Source organism: Pseudopodoces humilis, chromosome 2, assembly GCF_049639895.1.
Source record: "Pseudopodoces humilis isolate 2021_Gansu_Grassland_sample_001 chromosome 2, ASM4963989v1, whole genome shotgun sequence".
Taxonomy (NCBI): domain Eukaryota; kingdom Metazoa; phylum Chordata; class Aves; order Passeriformes; family Paridae; genus Pseudopodoces; species Pseudopodoces humilis.
Window position 1 is genome coordinate 103,316,921 of NC_142201.1, and position 17,457 is coordinate 103,334,377.

The window sequence follows — 17,457 nt, forward strand, 5'->3', positions numbered from 1 at the left end:
CCTCACAGTCTCATTCATTTTTGCTTGTAACTTGATAACTCTTGCCAAAACAATGTATTGCACATTACAGGGTAAAAAACCTAAATTAAAGAACAGAGAAAGAAATAGAGAAAATGTATATTCATTAAATCTGGTGATGCTGCAATAAAAATTTGCATAGCAACCTGCAACTAGGCCTAATAGAATTACAAATTTATCATGCCTTTGAAGGACAGATGAAACATTCCCACATTTTCTGCATCAGTCATTTCTATTCAGTTCAGCTTAGTATAAACAATTCCCCTTATTTTGCAACTAATTGAAGAATTAATATAAAAGGATTGAACACCTGTTGCTCTGTTGGCAGAAACCAGCAATTACAATGTTTCTTTCCAGTGAACTTAAACTACAAAAGAAAAAAAAATTAAAATAACAAAAGAAAATGTACTGGTAGCCAGAGTCTTTTTGAACCCACAGACGATATTGCAGTTTTTACTCAGATTGTGAGTGGTCCCTGTTAGGCTTCACTGGTTGATGCAGGTCTCCCCTCTGTCCTCCCATTTAGCCACTGCTCCCTTAAGCATTTTCCATCAGCTTGGAGCAATTCTGATTCACTCAACCTCATCTCTGCTCTGTCCCTAAACTTTAAGACAGACTTAAAATTCAGTCTGGATCCTCCTGTCATGCAGATCCTCTTTATCAATTTCCTATCACAAACATTAATCACTGAAAATAAGTGCTGTTAAAAAGATAAACTAAATCCATTTTCATCTCCTTCTGTTATTCCTTATCTAGAAAAGGGCTCAGGTAAACCTTAAGCTGATAGGAGACAAACATAGGGACCTGTGAGCAAATGATTTTTTAATATGGAAACATGGAAAGAAAACACAACCAAAATACAATCAACTTTCAAATCCACTTAAAATAAACATTGTTAACTGTCCTTGCTGATGCAAAACACAAATAACTAAATATTGGAAATATCAAACATCTTGTTATGTTCGCCTCCAGTAAAAGTAAAGTCAGAAATTCAGGGCTCAAAATACCCAGAAAACAGAACAGTTTGCTGGTAACATGGGAGCTCCAGGAACAGAGCCCTCACCTCTGTGTAGAACAGCCACATTTCACCCTCTCTTCCCATAGGAGTCTGATCTGCTCCTGACCACACCACAGGCGTGTTGCTCCACTCTTTTTCTTTACATAAACAAACTTAAATCACTTTCCAGCAAAATTGTCACTATTGCTGTCTTTAATGATAAATTATTCTTGAAAATAATACTCCTTTTCACTTTTTATGGAAAAATATGTGGAAAAAGACAGTATCACTTTTTCCCAACTATTTTGGAATGAGAATTACTGTCTGGTCCAGATGTTCTGACTTTGGCAATAATGTGTGTTCCATCTCACTGGGGAGGCCTCATCTTTGAGGTCAGTTCCAGAAGTAACCCTCACTTAAAAAAATCATGGTGAATATACAGGCACAGCTCTTATCTCTCTTGCTTCACAGCTGTTTCTAGGAGTGGAAACACTCACTCTTTTTGTCTCTTTTTGATAGGATACCTGCTCATGGGATGTACATTTTTTTTCCAGACAGGATGAGGAGGAGTGCAAACCAGAATGAAATGGGGGTCATACAAATTGGGGTATAAACCTCCACAAGCCAAATTTTGTCTCTAGAGTCAGATTGGGATTTCCCCCCCCCTCCCCCTCCCCAGCCCCGCCTTGGTGCAAAAAACAACCACCAAACAAAAAACAAAACTAAACAAAACAAACCCAAAAACACCAGGACTGAGGAGGGATGATTTTGTCTGTGGCACGCACCCTACATGGGTGGAGGCACTGAAGGCAGATTCCAGTATTTTGGAAACCATCTGCACAGGGAGTGTGATTTCTCCTAGTCCTGCTGAGCTACAAAGATGAACCAAGAACCAAAACAGACAGGGGCATTTTGGGTCAGGTCTGACCCTGGCCTGACATTTGGCCTGACATGCTGGTCATGGGTGCTGAGACCCCAGAGTGAGGCTGGGCTGAGTCAGTGAGTCACAGGAAGGTGGGAACACAGGTGGGCCTGCTGGTCATTTGGATCTGTGCTCATAACACTGAATTCTTCAGGCACAAAGGAATAATATCATAAATTCAGGGAACATCAGTATCAACTTGTGACATTGCCACTGCTACCCAAGCAGCAGCATGCAAGATGCTCTGGAAAATATTTTAAGGACAAAAGAAAATGCTCTTTTCCTTTTCAAAAAAATAGAAACCTATATAATGCCAGCAACAAAAAACAAATGTATAAGGTAAGCTATTCCCTGAAGGAAGAAAAAAGCATTAAATACTTGGTATTTTCCTGAGTTAATAAACCAAAATAACTTTTAAAGCTTTCCTGTTAATGAATTAAAATAATCATCATTCTCTCCTTAAGTGTCTGCAGTACATAGTCACGGTCCATCAAGGCAATGTGTCAGCATTGTTCATAACAGGATTTAAATGAAATAATCAAGTAATCAAGACTATTTCAACATCAGTAAAGCCTCAGAGTGATCATTATGTACAGCCATGAAACAATACCTTTTTGCATACTTTCCCTGATCAGATTAAAGTGGTGATGAATTCCTCGATGGCTCAAGTGTGCTCCAAGGAAAGCTAGAAGGTTGTACAGTTAACTCCCAGGGTGTAACTCTAAACCATACAACCTACTACCTCAACCCGGATGCACACAGCTTCCGACGGTGACCATAAAGTCTTCTTCATTTCTTCAGCCTTTCTTTGAAATGTGACAGCAGCCACTGGCCTACATTTTTCCCTTGGGGGGAGGCTTTCAACTGCAGTTATTCCCCACTTTTAAGACAATAAGGCGTATTCTGAGATAGGTGTTTCAACTGCAGCGGTAGAAGTTCTTTTCTATCCTGTTTACATATGTATAAAGATATATATGTGTGTGGTGTGTGTATATATATATAAATACATATTTGATAGGGATGATGCAAGCCCAGAGCATATCTGGACAGAAATGAGTATTTTGTCTTTAAAATAAGAATAAAATATAATTACCTTTCTTTTTGAGTGTAATACTGTGGAATGGCATATTTAATAAGGCCAGGAAATTGTATATCCTACACTCCCTCACTGGAAACCCTATGATTCCCTAACTCCTCATTCTAAATTTTAATAAGATATTAAGCCAAAGATGCTTAAAGCAACCTATAAAAGAACAAAACCCTTAGTCAAGTTGGAAGGCAATGGACAAGAGAAGAATCCCAAAATCAGTCCATGGTTTTGTACACTCATTTGGGCTTGTTGTCAAACACGGCTGCAGTGGGTGCTGCATGAAGTTTTGCCAGATCACCACACTGACACAGACCCATAGAAGCGAGCTTGTGCAGTGCGTTTCAACACAAGATCGGATCTACGGGTTTATGCCAATTGGCATCACTGGTCAGGGTTTTCCTCTTACAGAGAGTGCAGAAGACTTTAAACAAACATAGGATGCGATGTGAGAACGAGTATTCAAGAGTGAAGACATTACCATCTATTGCAAAGAAGGCTCCTCCAAGCTTAACTGCATAAATGGTGGAGGCAACAAACAAGCCAAAGATTTGTGACTAGCTTCTATTTGAAAATGGAAGAAATTTCCTTTTTTTCCTTTAGCAGATTAACAGCAAGAGATTGTTTTGTCTTTGTCAGGAAGTAATGTCCTTTTGTGCGCTCGTTGCCTTACTGATGAACTCTCAACTCCCAACTTGCATATGACTATGGTGTGCTCGATTGGAATCAATAACTGGACATAGAAGTGAAAAGTACAGGTTTTCTTTGTGTCTGAGCTCATATCATGTACTACAACTCAAAATAAAATTCACCCCACCAGTCTGAGATGCAACAAGGCACGGTGGAGTTCACAACATTGTGAAAACTGCGTAGCTATTTCTTCACATTACACCACAACTAAAGTACTGCTTGACAGTCAAAGCAAACAAAGCCACTAATCAAAGCTAAGTTAATTTGTGTATTTTATTCACTAACCCTCCCATCAATGCAATTCCCTAGTAATAAGAATGCAAGTGGAAATGCAATTTTGCAAAACTTCAGGGTTAACACCTACAACAAATCCATCCTTCTTGTGACCAGCAAGGAATCCAATAAAAATTATCCCACACTGAATGTACGGTACCTTAAACAACAGACTGAAAACAGCTCCTCTGGGGCAAAATCCAGTAATTCAGAAAGATGACACACAGACAGTTTTATAACTTTCATACTCTAATCAAATGCATTGATAAACTCTGCACCTTTAAGCACAACACCTGACACATTGGAATAACTTGCAACAACATAAATGCAAAGGCATTTGCAAAACACAGCCGTGACATGAAGGTATAAATTTAAAACCAGGCGCCATATAAAGGTTTCTTTTGATTTAAGCAGGTAACTGAAATCTGTATCTGAATAAAATTTTAATGCCTTCCACTAGTTCTCACCATAGTCCTAATTCTTTGTTAGTTAGGCAAAACACCTTTCAAGAGAATAAATGTTTATCAATAGCAAAGTTTTTTCACCAGGCCAATGCTTCATTTCCTTGCAGACTTCAATATGTATTTCTCATATTCAATGATGTTCAATAATGACAGCTGAGCATTATTGAAATATCCTTTCCTTCCCTTCTCTTTTTTAATTTAGTGGATTAAATCTTGCATGTTCATACCCTCTTGCATTTTAAAAAAACTTTATTTATTTTCTAGAAAAGTCTTTTTAAAACCTGCTTTCACATTCTATGCAACACTTCAGCATTCAGAAGGAATGATATTTTTATAACTGCTTTCTGCTGACACTGAAGAGAATATGTAGAGACAAGCCCTCAAACTAGAATAGTTATCCTAGTATCAGAAATAAGTTTGCAGACTGCATGTACAATTTACTGAATGATTGTAATAAGTGCTATAAAATTGCTTTTCCAACTTTCTTCTCTCTTTTTTGTCTTCGTGAATAAAAGATATATTCCACATTTGAAAAATAATTGGTCACTGTATTATAGTTACATAGTAACAAGTAGATAAATGTACTACAAATATATTAGTAATATGAGTATATTATTAAATATATGTCATATATATGTATCTTGTATATTTGCTAGGTGTAGTCAAAGAACAAATTATGTTTTGATTTTTCAGTTAATTCTTAAGCTTCATGTAAACACACAGTATAAAGCTACATCTTTATGCAGTTACAGCTACACAAACTGCAACATTCCCAACAAATAATGAGAGCAAAAGTTTAATACACATCTCTAAAATTATATTTGTAGGCCTTCTTAATGAAATATGTTTTTAAATTTGAACTGCTTCAGGTTCTTGCCAATAGCTTTATTGTATAACAAAAAAAAAAAAAAAAAAAAGAAAAAAAAAAGAAAAAAGGTATTTAAGATCACTGTATTACCTTCGCTGAAATCTGGTATAATTAATTTCTTCATTTTCCTTTTTCATTTTAATTTTTCTTTCACTAAAATAAAAGAAACCAACAAAACAACAAAAACAGTGAGACAAAGATTTTGAAATATCTGTTTTATGTGAAGTGTTTTCTGAACATGAAACATACACAAAATTAGTAATTATGCTTTTAAGATATAAACCCGGCACTGCTGATGCCCCTCCTCAGGGACATGGGAAGACATGCTGTGAACATGCACGCTTTGGGAAAGGGACTCTTTTTCTATTTTCTAGCCTTTTTTTAAACCTACAAATACTTAATATCAATTAGGAATTTCAGAAGAGAAGGAGCAAACTTAACAAAAAGTAATACTTTTTATCAAGCCGTAAACACAATGAGGTAATTTGGTAGGGAACTTCAGGAATATACAGGCATAAACTAAGTGGCTTAAATCAAGCAAAAACTTATGGGGGGGTGGGGGAAGTGATTTGTCTGACCAGATAGAGAAATTTGAAAAGTTATTTTAAGCTAATGCAAGCCTTGGTTTTTCTTAGCTTAGGTATGAATGACAAACAAAACTATTCCAGCTAACTGTTGGGGAGGGCAGTATCACCATAAATCTAAGAAACACTTTCTGGTCCAAAATGGGTATATGGAGGTGTATGTGTCATATATATATATAAGGTCTCCATTCAGCAAATTTCCCAGAATTCATTGCAGAACAACAAAAATATGAAGTGGCAAAATTAGCATATAATCTTAGAAATTACTCTCTATTCAGTAATGTATAAAAAGTGAAGAACATGTTAAAAGAGTTCTATTTCATAAAGGCATATTTATAAAGCCTTTTATTAGGGATACACGTATCATGAACATTTTGAAAAAACCAACAAATGTAAGAGACACTGATGAAAGAGACACTGCAATTTCAAAGTAATTTCCAGACGAGAACATCTGTATTTTTAACATAAATTAAAAAGACTAAGAAAGTATAAAAAAAAATTAAAAATATCCAAACTACATAAAACATCAATTTGGCCAAGCTTTTAAAAATCTGTCACTCAGAATGAATTTTGTTACACACTCTTCTAATTGTTTAGGAATATGTTACAACAGACAAGACAAATGCCTTAAGTAAAAGGCCCTACTAAAGTGTCATATGCTCAAAACTTACTTTAACTGTACACGCGCTTATCACAGACATCCTGAATGGGTATCTTAAATACTGTTTTCAGCTATTCCTGGACAAGTGCGGCTTTTCCAAATATCTTAAAATAGTTACTGTTACTGGCTGCAAACCAGGCGTGCTTCATGAATGTCCCAATAATGTGCCTTTTATTCCAGTGCTTATCACACTGATTTCTTTGCAACAGATTTAGATGCAAACTGTAAGAAACTCATATATGAATTAGCTCAGTAGCAACTTTAATATTGCTACAAGAGCGATCCTTTCCTGCAGCTTAACATGTTTTTTTTTTTTCACTTCTCCTCTTTAGAAACTGAAAGCATGAGTCACACTGTAAAAAAAGAATTTAATTTCCTTAGCAACCAGATCTAAATACCCACAACTTTCTTAGAGATAACCAAAGCTTAGACAGAATAAATATAACATTAAGGTCTTTGCATAACTCCAGTGCTTAGCTAAGACAAAATGTGCCTAACCACTTATTTCTATAGACCCTCGATTTTTTGTTTACTTTCTATTTTTAGCAGCATTAGATCAAACACACCCCCAAAAGTTAGTTTTAAAATGTGTGAAGAGAAGACTACATTAAAATTAATACACAAGAACTCAGTTGCAAAACATGTTTAAAAAGCCTTAAAAAAAGAAAAAGAGGAAAAAAAGAAACAGAAGCTATACCTGATATGAAAGGTACGTGTTCACCCAGTGCCAAATACTGCTATGTGAGCAATAGTGAAAAAACCAAGCAAACAAACAAAAAATTAATTCCATCTTTCTTTTTCCTTTTTTTTTTTTTTTTTCTTTTTTACTTAAAGAAACAATCTCCTATGCTCATTTTGTTACACTGTTTTAAGAAGCTCTAACACGTCCTGATGCCTCTGTAGTGAAACATGCCAGATTTTTTTTGGAAGCAGGAGAGTCACTTTTTTTTTCTGTACGCTTGTATGTAGGACAAACTCAGATTTGTTTCTTCTTCTTAGGGCTCCTGTTCTTTCTCAGAAGAAGACCAGGATGCCTGTCTTCTCTCTCTCTTGCTCTTCTCGGAATTCCAGGCACAAAGCACTGCGCAAAAGCTGCACCAATCCTTGCCACAAATGCCTGCCCAGGACAAGAGGTGGGGAGAGACCAGAAAATTCACCTCGCCCCGGCGCCGGTTTTATAAACGGGGATTGCACAAATGTGCCGGAGCAAAGGGGTGAAAAGGCAGGGTGCCAGTTTGCTACACTAGGCTGCAATGATCTCACGTTCAGTGCTGTAGCCCCGTTTGCCCAGTTCAAATGCCTGTTCATTAAACAGGAGGAAGGAAAAAAAAAAAAAACCACAAAAAACCAAACCAAACCAAAACAAAAAAATCCTCCCCAAAAACCCCAGAAAAATAATAAAAAAATAACTTTTATCCTTCCGACACTCAGGAGGGCTGTTCTAAGCTACACGTCACCAATAAAAAAAAAATAAAACGTGTAGTTCTAAAATGCTGTTATGAAGTATAATTATTCTGCTTATATTTTCTTTCTTTCTTTTTTCTATCTGGAGATAAGAAGCAGAATTTATCAGGCGTGAAAGGGACAGCCTCCTGGTGGTGTGCCAAAAAAGCCAGAATAAAGGCAAAGTTGTGCTTCAAAGCTCAATCGCTTGCTGAGTCTGGCTAAAGTCAAGTATTAAGATCCACCATTTTCTGAGCCATGTAAGAAAAGAGGAAAAAAGTCAGAACGGGCACTGCTTTCCAAGTCTCCGTTGGCACCATCACAAAATCTCAGCCGTAAGGTCACATGATGCTGTGCCAAATGTGGAGTGCATTCCCATAAACCATTCTGCTGATACTGCGAAGGCAGCTATTGTCTAGTTTATACCCAAAGTTCAGCCCACTCTTCATTGAATTAGCTGAAAAACGCATCACCTTTGGGGGTTGGGAGCCATGGAAACGTCTACCTGGCAGGCTGCCCACTTTTTCTGCCCAACAACCAGAGATGGAATTGTGCTGCCTAATGTAACGATGACGAGGAATGTGAAGAGTCGTCCAAAGTGAATCTGATTCTTGCAAAGCCTGCCTCATTTGCACAGCAAACTCTGGCTTCTTGTCGTTAAAAAGGGGAGGGGGGAGGGTAGAAGGGAAAAAAAAAGCGCCTTTCTCCTAAATGTAGCAATTAAAGGTCTAGTAAACATGCCTAGTCTGCAACTTTCCTTCATAACATACCGAAATGGTTCCCAAAATAAAGCACTTGCTATAAAACAAGTTTTCTGACTTAAAGCAGCACTCGCTCCTCCCCAAATTAATGTGGCATCCCCTGGACATTTTTTCTCCCTAAAAAAAATTAGAAAAGGAAAGGAAAAGACTCTACACAGCAGATCTCTCATCCCTTCTTTCTACCTTTCTTTATTACTTCCTGATTTTATCAAATTATACGTGAATGCGGCAATACCCACCAATAACGGTGGGGCTGCAACATTGCTGCAATCTCCCTCAGTGCAGTCTCCCGAGAAAACTGCTTGTGTTTCCAGCAGCACAAAACTCTTCATCTGAGCCCTCTTATCTTCACCAGTGAGTAGGACAGCTAGTCTGCAAGTTTGCAAACCAGCACATTTGAAACCAGCCAGTACCCTCCCTTCTTCAAAATGCATTTAAACTGGATTTTGTGAAAAGAGATGCAGTCAGGCAGAATTTATAAATGATTCAAGTTACTAAATAGACAAAGTAATAGACACTACTCTTCTGCTACAGACCTGAAATTTTGATTTTGCCCAGCTATTGTTCTAAAGTAAAATGTCACATAAAATGTCACTTCTAAATGAAAATACCACGTAACTTACTGAGCAACAAACATATACTCTCCCCACACCTGAAAATCTCATATAGAAGAATTCAGAGCACTGTGCTGTCAAAAACTAACTTTACTGTTTCTACACCATGAACTTTAATAGCTACTGCAAAAAGCAATGTTAAAAAAGTGGCAATTTCTCTGATCCTCCCATTAAAAATATGGAGCTGTGGGAGGAGTCTCTCTACCTAATTAGCATGCCTCCAAATGCTCCTGTGGAGGTTGCATGCTAGAGATTTTACAGCTAAAATCTGTGAAGAAAAGGCAAACAAACAATGGGCTAGAAACTGCAGTGTGAGGACAGGAAAACGCATTCCCAGGGACACTGCAGGCTATAACTCTCCAGCTCAGCTACTTTTATGTTTTGTTTTACAGTTCTTTCCAGTTTCACTTTATTTACCTGGAGGAAATTGAAGGCTCATTACCAAAGGAAGGAAGTGTGAGAAAGAGGGCTTTGAAGTAGAGGAAGATGGCTATGATGGTGGTGCAGCCCTCAGAGTGAGGTCTTGGGGCTGTCATCTAGCTGGGACTGGGACAGTGCACGTGGCAGCCTGGCAGCACGAGTCCCACCCTGCCTGGCTCCTGGCACATCCTGGAGGCTGGCACCCAGGTTTCTGGGCAGGCAGGTGTGACTGGGAGGCAGAAAACACTGGGGGAACCACTCTACAGATGGTGGTGGTGATGCTGGTGGGATCTAGAGGATGGGAAGATGTTACTCCCACTGCAGCCCAGCAGGGACAAGGGGCTGGGGGGAAGTGCTGGGTACAACATCAGGGGATGGAAGTGACCCTGCTCCATCTGCTGAGTATGGGGTCAGCCCTGCTCTGGTCAACTGGTGGGAGCTGTCCATCAGAAGAGAAACTTGTTATGGCCCCAGAAAATCAGTTCCTGGCTTAGTTTGCCTCTTTTTCAGCTTTGGAAGTTTTCAAGGACCAGCAGCTGGAGGAAAGCCCTCTGGTGCAGTGACACGGTCTTCCAGACTGCAGTGCCATGTGCATGGTCTTGAATCCAGACATCCTTTTCCTTTCACTATGAACTAAGGATGGCTGAACAAGTGCCACCAGTAAGTGGAAATGCTGCGTATCACTCCAGCTGCTTGCCCTAAGACCCATGGCTTGGATCAGAAACATCACATTGACCTCCAAGGACCACAAAGAAGCTCTGTGTGTCATTGCCTCTCAGCCATAAAAGCAATGCAAGAGGGGATTCTTCTGTAAAGGTCTTGGAGATTTAGTAACATATCTTTGAGATTATTTAGAACTAAGTTAATTTTTCCAGACTCAAAAAATTCAGCCAAATGTCTTTAATAACAGTTACGTAGAAACTGAAACTTGAGATTCAATTTATGTCACTTTAGTAGTTTTCTTACTGATTTGAGCAAAAATCAAACCAATTTTACTTTTTTTTCTTTTTTTTTTTTTTTTTTTTCCTAACAGGACACCTGGGACTCAAGTTCAGTTCATCCCACCTTACATTTTACTATTAACCATAAAAATGTTTAGGCCATAATACATCTCCAACAGAACCACCCATATGCCCAGGTGCATTTTGCACCATGGTGAAAAATAAGAGTTTCATTAGAACTGAGTAAAAACCTTCTACTAAACAACAGTGAATTGTTGAACACTGAACTGTTCAAATTTTCTGCTATTATTCAGTGGTGAGATGTGAAAAGGACAAGAGAACAAAGAACAAGAGAACCTTCAGATCTCAGAAGGATATTTTCCAATAATTACAAATAATAGACAGTCTGAACTGGGCAAATCTGAGCAGCAGCTTTTGAGGGGTGACAGGCTTTTTTTGTTTTTCCATGTGTGGAAAAACACTTCAATATGTGGCAAGCCCTCAATAATGAATACTGACTTCACCAATATTCAAGAAGGATGTTAAAAAGCTGTTAAAATATCACTTGCATATGTGCCTGACAACAATTAGAGATGTAGATGAACCTCAGAGTGCTTTGCCTATGAACTAATTCATGGGCAACACAAAGGGAACCAAGAACTTGTGTCTGTGGGAGTGCCTGGCCCTGTTCATGTGCAGCTGGAGGAGGCAGGGAGGCCGGGTGGAAGGGAGCTGCACAGAAACAACCTCTCAGTGGGAGAAGAGGACACTGATCCTTCCTCTACTCGGGAGGCAAGGAGGACAGGAAACCTGGACCGTGCCGAGGGTATCTGGTCACAGACAAATATAGTTGTACAGTACTCAGTTCCCACAGAACAACCATCACCCCAAAATTCTTAGGTTAAAAGGATAAACAATGGGAAAGGAAAAATCAGAGTATTCCCTGGGCATGGCAACCCACACAAGATATGATGGGAAATCTGAAAGAGATTGGGAAGGAAACAGCATCCATGCCGGTGTGAAGGGAGAAGTATGAAGGGAATCTCTGCTCTTTACATAGCAGTTCTTGAACATGAAAAAAAAAAACAAACTAGCAAGTTTAAAACTTTAAAACTACAAGTTAAAAGCTGAAAACACACAAAGTGAAGAGGACATGCAAGTGCTGGATATATTGCACATTTCTGGATAACTTTAACACACTATATTGCACGGCATAACACTTTATAACTAAATGGTCTTGCTCTGCAGATCACATTCTCAAAGGCCCTAGTGTATAGAGGTGACAAAAATTATTTGTAAAATGCATGCAAATTAAAAGTTATCATCTGCTAGCTACTTTAATTTTATCCCCAAATGGCACTATGCCTTCTGTTTTTTTCTGCCTTAAGGTTAACAGCACCGAATTAAGAGACTTAAGCAAGATGCTCTGTGGTAAGAGCCAGAGATGTCATTCCTCTTAAATTTAAGTCTAATTTTCCCCTTTCTGAAATTTCCAAGAACCAGTTTGTTTTAAACTCCTTCTCTTCTAAACTTTTCATTATGTTATTTGAAACTTAAATAAGTTTTGGCCTTTGGCTGTATGGCTGGGTACCAGATCTTTACAACCTTCTTTCTGCTTTGCTACGGGATTATGAAAGTCTTTAGAAATACATTGCAATAGAAAACTGAATAATGCACTTCCAATACTCTTGTTCATGCAAGAAAAGCCTTGTTCATAGATTTTTTGGAGATTAGCTCTTCCCTTAAGTGTGCAGATATTCATAAACAACAAAGGGTACAAATAAAATGAAATGAAACCGCTACTGAAAATTCAGATGAGCCTTTTCCAGTAACTCTTGCATGGTATAAAGAAAGTACCAGGAGCAAACAGGAGACACCATTCTCTTCTCCACAGGGAAGCAGAGTTGTGGTAGAATAAACAGCATGGCTACAGGAGAGATGGTTTGGAGATGAGTTCATAGCAAGGCCCAAGAAAAAGCCAGGCTCTCTGGATACTCACTGCCCCTTAGGGAAAATTAGCCTTTTACATGTGATAATTCAGGCACAAAGAGGCACTTCCTTTCTTCACAAGCAACAACAGTGACTCGGGTAGAAGTGCCATGGTGTTCTATCAGACCAAGCAGATGCTAGGAAGCTCTTTGCCACAGACATTTCCTTCAACATACTTGTTTCAGCTCCAATTTATTTCACTACTGTCACTCCAGAAATGTTAAGTAAGTTCACAGCAAGAGATAAAACATCCAACCTCCTCACATACACCCAGTCGTAGATGTAGAAAAACACTTACATTCTCTTTACCTTGTTTTTCTCTCTAAGTGCAAATATGACTGAGCATTATCATAACCATTCAGTGGATGGAAAAATCTGAAACTTATATTTTTTTTTCCTTAAATATAAAAGCTTTTAGCATATCACTCCTCAAAATTCCTTGGTACCATGGCAGTTAAATGCTTTTACCAGTTCTAGAGGCAAAGGAACCAAAGATTAACTTGTTTTCAGAGACAACATTACTTTACTGAGTGCAGAATACTGACATTGCTCAGTGTTAAGTACACTGCACTAAATCATAAATACTACCTTGAATTAGATAATTTCTAAATACCACCCACACAGTTTGCACCAACTTGACCACTACCTTTGAAAATTGAAATCTGAAGGTACCTTGGTATAGTTCCTGTTCATAAGAGTAGGAAGACAGTGCACACAGAGAATCAGCTAGCAAAGAGGGCAAACAACAAATAACCCCTTATATGCCCTCTACTTGAGATAAAGAAAGAAATGCGTGCTTCTTTTCCTAATATCTCTTCAAAACAAGGACAAGAATAACCAGAATGGAAGCCAGAAACTTTTACTGCTTCCTGATTCAGCAGCATGCCCAGTGCCTAAACCTGTCCCAGTATAACTCCCGTCCCAATGGTCCCCTTGAAAAATGTTAGTAATGCTTCATTGAGTGTAAAAAACGCCATCACAACAACAATCCTCTCCCAAGCTTCAGAAGGAAAAATCCTCAGGGGCCTGGGATTGCACAGATAGAAAGAACTCTGCAGAAGGCTCAGATGACTTCTTGCTCCCTACTGCCTGGCAGGTTATGTAGCAAGGGTCCCACAAGGCCACTTATTTTTCTTAGGACTCATTCTTGACCTGAATGCAGGCTGGTAATATAAAGGATGTCAGAGGGGTATTCTTTGTACCATTGATTTGTCTGTCACTGATAAAGAGTTGTTATTTTTTTTTTAACTTCATAATTTTCCCATATGAACATGTATGAATCCTGGCTGCTCATACCTCAAAACCTTATAAAATGTTAAGTAAGAAGAGCATTTTGCTTAGCTGCCTTGAATCAAAAGTAGAACACAAGCTGTGTTTCACCTATCCCCTGACTCCTATAAATGACATAGTCTTACACCTCAATATGGCAGAGGTCATTGGAAAAAAGAGAAAATACAAATTTTTGAAATATAATTAATTTCAGGAAGGAAATGGCATACATCTCTAGGTCCTTATATTTCTACAGTTCTGGACAGTACTTTCCAAAACATGCTTTCCAGTAGATACATATGCACATATGCCCAAAAATATCCCACACATTTTCTTATCTTAATTAAAAAAGAATATGGGATCTGTGCATGCACTTTGCTGGGTTATATTCCCAGCAGGCTGAGTTAGCCTGAAAAAAACTCTTAGTTGAAAAGAAAGAACATGTGCATTATAGTCCAATGCAAGGTGTGTTTTTGATTCAGCAGACCAAAGTATCAAGTTGTTTTGAAGTAAAAATGGTTAGAACTGTTTTAAATATAGCACTATTCAATTTCCCTACTGTGAATTCTTGATTCTCCAAAATAATCTCACCCCAAACAGCAGAATACCTCAAATCTAGATTTTAAAGTACTTTTATATTGAAGTAATTAACACTTTGTACATTGAAATGTTTTAAATATTCATTCTAAATTTTGACTTCTTCAGTGTTTTTAGTACAAATGGCTACATTTGCAGCTATTTTTTAGTTTAAATTGACTTAATTCTGTGAGCAAAACCTACACTTCAAAATAATCAACATCCCCAGATAACCTGAACAACATAGAGATAGAGGCAGAGGAGATCAAAGACACAGAGCTCTCTTGTAAGATTGAGCAGGTTATGTGTGATCAAAGGCAGGGAAGAGAGGACTCTGGATCTTAACTCCTTCTTCCACTATACATGTATAATTTACAGGTTATTGACTTGTAGAGAGGGAACTATTTATATACTAAATATAGTTTACAGGCCTGAAAAGTTATTTGAAATTCAAAAATTAACTTTAGTAGTTGAAAATATATAGGCAGTATCTTTTAAAATTCCCTTTTCCAATAGGAAATGCTGTTAATATAAGCAGCTTTCTTTTCAATGAACTGTCTCTTTCTGACAAATGGCACACAATGACTGGTGGGTGTCATCACTGAGAAGATATTGTGCTATTTGGAGGTGATAATTCACAGGAATAATGGAAAACTCATGTTCTAAGTAAAGATAAACTAATTATACTAACTTTGGGGCAAATTTAGTGAAACGTAACTCAAAATCACAGAATAACAAAATGGTTTTGGTTGGAAGGGACCTTGCAGATCATCTCATTCCAAATCCCTGTTATGGCCACATTCCACCAGACCAGGTTGCTCAGAGCCTCCTCCAGCCTGGCCTTGAACATTTCCAGGGATGGGGCAGCCAGAGTCTCTCTGGCCAACCTGTGCCAGGGCCTCACCACCCTCGCAGAGAAGAATTTCTTCCTAATATCTAATCTAAACCTACTCTCTGTCATTGTCATAATCTCTTGAAGCCATTCTCCCTTGTTCTCTCACTCCAGGCCCTTGTAAATAGTCTCTCCATCTTTCTTGAACGTTCCCCTCAGGTACTGGAAGGCCAAAATTAAGTCACCCCAGAGCTTTCTCTCTTCCAGGCTGAACAATCCCAGTTCTCTCAGCCCTTCTTCATAGGAGAGTGATTTATCTCTTTATCAAATTACAGTTCCATACTATCTTTGTAAAATTCACATTATGCAGTCATATCAGGGCATTTCTTTAGCTTTTGCCTCACACATTTTGGTAATATTCCTGTGTACAAGCAGACTTCCTTCCACAAGAGTTTTCACATCTTCCCATACAGGATATTAAAATCAGCACTAGGATCAGCTATCATGCAATCAGTTGAGTATCTTAGTTACCAGATCCTCAGTTACTTGATTATCTGTCTCTATCAGAATTAAGTTCTGTACTACAAAAAACATTTTTAATTGAATTTTTCCTAAAAAATGGAATTATTGCCCTCAGGTTTTGATTTGGAAAATCAGGTAAAAACATTTACTCAGAAAATTCTGAATAACTACATAAAAATAAATACCAAACATTATGTGTACATTAATGAAAGAATTCAGATTCAGCAGTGATACATGAATTCATGTAACTTGCGACTCCACAGCTCATTGAATTTTACTATAGTACATATTTCCTCTGCCCCAGATATATTCACACACTGTGAATTTCATGTTTATATCCAAATTTTCTTGGTGGAGAGACAGGAGCCTCATCACAGCCAAGATTACCATAGTGTAGCTGAAAACACATCTGACTTTAAGAGATTGTTCTAGTTCACACTTGACAGCAAAGCTGCAGCTTGGACAAAGGGTGACATATAAATAAGCACAGAATGATAATTGAAGAACCTGAAATATGCTGAACCATTAACCAAAACCACTCAGCACAGTAGGTTAGTCATTGGTTTGAAAATTCCAGTACTGGATGAATGACCAGAACAAAGATTTCAGAGGACCAAAAAGTGTCATGTACCTAAATGATGTTTTTTTCTTTCCTAGTAATAAGTAGAAAACCTTTATTTTTATTTCAAATTGTGACAAGAGTCCTCAGTTGTCTTTCAGCTCCTGTCTGGAGTTCTGAACCACTAGTTTACACAGACTGCATGAACCTGGGAATATTAAAGGGTTTTTACGTAAACTTGCACAGTACCTAGGTCTTTGGGATCAAAGTCAAGAATTTGCATTTTTCATTACAAAACATGTAAACATGTAAACATGTAAAGTAAAATTTGGTTAAAAGGAATCCAGTATGAATAGAATGGACACCTTTTGATCAGTACCAGGTATATCCTGGCTTAAAAACTGTGAGGCAGGGCTTGTTCCAGTAGCTCAGAGATAAGTATTTACAGAAAAGTGTACAGTTTGGGTGGAGGGAACTGTCTGGTTTGCTTTCCAGAGAGACTTGGTTGCTGAAGAGAGTCAGTTTACAGCAGTCACAGGAGAATCATAAGGAGGTATATTCAAAGGGTTAGCAGCTGCTGGGTACCTAGAGGAATACTTCTGGACTTACTGACATGCTATCTTTTTTATATTTTTCTAATTGTAGCAGGGAATTAAAATTTACTAATCATTAAATCTATAAGTGCATTGCTTTCAATTTGTTAACAGACGGTTCATTCACCACAGCTCCAGTGGACTATATTTGATTATGCTTCTGCTTCCTGAAAAAGTATTTTTCTAAAACACTATGGTAACTAATGCTCACAGAGCATGAAACCAAGCAACCAGATTTCTGGAATGCATTTCTGGATAGCTTTTATCTAGCAGGAAAGAAGCAGAATGCAACATGTAAGCACCAGTCCCCTTAGTTAAAATGCTGCTAAGTTCTGCAAGCATAATCTAGTTCTGTTCTCAGAGGATTAATAATA

At 38.0% G+C, this 17,457-nt stretch overlaps 1 long non-coding RNA gene across 1 annotated transcript in view; it reads right to left on the reverse strand.

Moving 5' to 3' along the window:
• Positions 1-17,457, reverse strand: part of LOC148184944 (uncharacterized) — a 62,945-nt gene that overhangs the window by 32,033 nt on the left and 13,455 nt on the right. Inside the window, exon 2 of the long non-coding RNA XR_015771955.1 lies at positions 5,410-5,472. This is a non-coding gene — a long non-coding RNA (uncharacterized LOC148184944). The remainder of the gene's footprint in view (positions 1-5,409; positions 5,473-17,457) is intronic.